The sequence below is a fragment of the Pinus tabuliformis genome, chromosome 9 (assembly GCF_031772625.1).
Source record: "Pinus tabuliformis cultivar Carrire ecotype Pingquan chromosome 9, CPIR1, whole genome shotgun sequence".
Classification (NCBI taxonomy): Eukaryota; Viridiplantae; Streptophyta; class Pinopsida; order Pinales; family Pinaceae; genus Pinus; species Pinus tabuliformis.
Window position 1 is genome coordinate 2,007,599,650 of NC_142307.1, and position 3,961 is coordinate 2,007,603,610.

At 36.9% G+C, this 3,961-nt stretch overlaps 1 pseudogene; it reads right to left on the bottom strand.

Annotated features, from left to right (window-relative positions):
- Positions 1-332: 332 nt before the first annotated feature.
- LOC149157112 (benzyl alcohol O-benzoyltransferase pseudogene) lies at positions 333-3,142 on the bottom strand (annotated as a pseudogene).
- Between the last annotated feature and the right edge of the window lie 819 nt (positions 3,143-3,961).

Sequence of the window (3,961 nt, forward strand, 5' to 3'; positions counted from 1 at the left end):
CTAATATAAACCACCAATAATATTTTTTTAAATATATATTTAAAAAGTATTATAAATTTTAAATATTTATTAAAATAAATTAAACATATTAACAAAATTAATATCTAAATATCAATCTCCATTAAAAATACGTTGGGCACACGAGAGTAGTTACATTTTAAAGAGGTTAATATCCGTGGTTATTAAGTGCCAACCAAGCGCTTAGAACAGCTGGTTTACAGAGACAGAAGTCGAGTAGCTACTATTTCTTCACTCAACCCTAACACGAGCAAGAACGCATTCAACCCAACACGACTACTAATTTGATTCAATCTTTATCATGAACACTTTGATCACTTTCCTTCCCCACATTCAAAAAAGTCTGGCTGCAGGCACTCGTACATTAGATTATTTATTTCTTGCTCAAATATTTGCATAGCAGTCGCTGGCAAAGAAACAGGAACAAGAAATCCCTCAAAAGCATTCACAGAAGGCCTTATTAAAAATGAAACGTTTAGCGGATAAACAGGAGAAGCATACACTGCCTTTCCCCACCCAAAATCCACTTCTTTGAGATCCACCATAATCTTGGAAACGTCTGAAATACAGTAAACACCAACGGATTTATCGTGTGGACGCCCATTCAGCTCCGCCAGATCAATGAAAGATCGCAGGTATTCCTCCGTCACCCTTCGTTTGCCTTCGTTGATCAATTCCATGGCGAAGGACAATGGTTGGTGAGTTAGATCCCTGGATTTTGTCATAGCGTACGCGGTTGCTGCCACATTTCCATAGTAGCCCCTTGGAAGACGTGGCCGAATTCGAGAACGGGCGTCGTAGGGAAATATAATTGTTGAAACTTGGTCGCCAGGGATACCCAGAGCTTTTTCTCTGGATCGCCACACGCAGGCCGATATTAATTCGAAAGGGGTGGGATGCTTCAACCCTTCTGCCTGCCTTCTTAAAGCTGCAATTTCCTTTGAACCAAAATAAAATGATTTTGATCTCATTTCCTCTCCTACTGCCGCCACTTGTATCTTTGAGTCACGGACCCGGGGGTGATTCCCCATTGGCTTCTCTCTCGGTCGAAGCATTTCTCTGCTCCAAACGGGAGGAACCGTTGGATTTGACGCGCCTCTAGCTATTTCACCCAGAGCCTTCACAAACTGGGTGATTCCAACGCCATCTGTCACAGAGTGGCAGAAACTCAAACCTAATATGAAGCCTCCGCATTTCAAACGCGTTACCTGAGAGTAAAAGCACCCATTAACACAGCTCAAACTTATTAATTCGTCTACAGAATTGTGATACTAAGTAATAATGTATGCTAATGCCATCAGGCGATTAGCAAATTGCTATGGTACTAAATATGTACGCCCAAAAATGCAAATGCAATGTGGCCAGGCCTAGAATTTAACGTTCCGGAACGTTTTTTTGCATTTTGAACGTATTCGGTATTTGACAGTGAGGGAAAATTTTGAATCGTAAAAAATGACTAGTGAGAAAAATTTGAAATAGTAGTTTCACGTTTAAGTATTTAATTGCCGGTCATAAATTTAACCCTGAGATTATGTCTGTTGATTCTCCGAGTATTTCGTAATCAGATGGACATGGCCTAGTCATTGGTCTGATTGCTGAATATTTCGGGGATCATAAAGAATCTTTAAATTTAATGAGTGATTGATTTAGACACAGACTAATTTAGACACGGACTAATTTAGACCATTTATTTGGTTACAGCACTTATTTAAATTTAATAAGTGATTAATTTAGACAATCTACTTGGTTGCAGCACTTATTTTTTATTTTTGAACTGGAGATACACCTATTCTTTTGTTACCGTTCTTTTGTGAATCTATTGAAAATAAGGTTTTTATAAACACAAAAAAATCACAAAAATTATAGTAATATTCACTAATTAAATACCATTAACATACCTTTCTTATATTATAGAGTTAAACTGTCGACTATTATGCTTTTCTTTCCAGTACATACTACTGGGCAGCACAAACTTATGTAAAATGTAAAGAAATAGGCTTCTCTTCAGAGTACCTACTACTTGCCAGCACAAACTTATATAAAATGTAAAAAAAATAAGCGCAAAAAAATATTCTAAAATTAAATACAAATATTCCTACTATCCATATAGATAAAATTGTAAAAAAATTATTCTAAAATAAATACATTTATATAATATATTTCTACTGTTTCTACCATCCACCTAGTACTAATAAACACATTTACATATTATATCTCTACCATAATACTAATAAACACATTTACATATTATATTTCTACCATCCACCTGGTTATAGATAAAATTATAAAATCCTCTCCATAATAAGTACTTTTCATCACCAGCATTATCCAAATTACACATTATTCATATAAAATATTTTTATTTCTATTGCTGATTTGCCAATCAGAAAGACATAGCCAAATATTCGGCAAATCAGCAATCTAATATTTAGTAATCAAAGAGACATAGCCAAATATTCAGCCAATCAACAATCCAAATATAATAAAATATCAAATTCTAAACTCGGCAGATCAACAATCGAGATATAGTAAAATATCAAATTCTAAACTCTGGGACAACGGATCTAAAATCACAATTACCTGAACTCTTGGACAATGCATCTAAAATCACAATTACCTGGAATAAAAGAAGTGGAGACTCTGTGATGGGCCTGGATATTGGAACGTAATTTATAAAGTCAAGAGCACGAGGGAGGGATGGAGAGAGAACTCCGAATTCTTCCAATGCAATATCTGCATCCGCTTCTACGAAAAGAGCCCCCTCACCTGTGCAGTCCATGATGAGCTTACCTTTATCATCTGCATCTCTTACTCTTCCGGCAAAAGGATAGTAATGCACCAGCAGCTTGGCTAGTGCCTCTTTAATACTAGGGACTGGATCTTCATTCTTCATGGAGGAGGACTTGTAGTGTGATCGATAAAACAAAAGTATATTGACATGAATTCTTAATCCCAATTGATCGTCAATGTTGGTAAGATACAGAGGATGGCTGGGAGTAGGGCGGTTAGGGGTAACGAGGAGAGGTGGCCTTTTGGTGACTTTGAAGTTGCAGAGAGCACTAGGTTTTGCGAACATTAGTACACGAGAATGGCCCGGAGCCAATCCAAATCCCATAGCTGCCATATAAACACAACACGAGTAGAGACTGCCAACAAACTAAGCCGATAAAATTTATGAAACACAGGAATTCCTGATGGGTAATTTGCTATGCGGAGGATGTCAAATTTATAGAAGTTTTCATGCTTCCATGAGCGGCGTAAGAATCACGGTAGTAAAGTTTCCTTTAAATTTTATAAAATCTGTATACCAAAATTAATCTCAGGAAATCTGCATCATTATTTATCACTGCCACGATTTACACCACAAGGACACATACTGAGCACAACCCTCCATTCCAACCAGTCAGTCAAGGATCTCATGGATGCTATCACAACTTATCTCATGGATGATATCACAAACGTTACTGTTCTTGTTAGAACGCATTAGTTTCACCAAGTGCAAGAGCAGTAGGACGGTAAAATAGCTTTTATGAACACAACCAGAACCTAACATGGAAAATTGAATTCCATCGAAGTACGTTGTCCAAATCCATCATCCCCGATGTTAAGTTCCACCGTGATGTCCTGCCACTTTTATTTGTAAGTGGTTAACATCCACCGTCTGGTCCTGGGCTCATAACATTACATGTTTTTTTCCTATGCATAGCATTTTCAGGGTTTATGAAGTTTCAACAGACTCAACTGTCAGTGAACCAAAATAAAACAAATCAAGTGCCTATTTGTTAACTCTGCACCTGAATAGCTGTGCTAATAATTAAGCACAGTTGACAAAGAAAACTAGGACATGATTCAAGATCAGAAAAAACCATCCAATAAAACGATGTTAATCGTAGTTATTGATGATTTAACGGTGAAAATCAATTGCCTTCAATCTCAAAAGGAG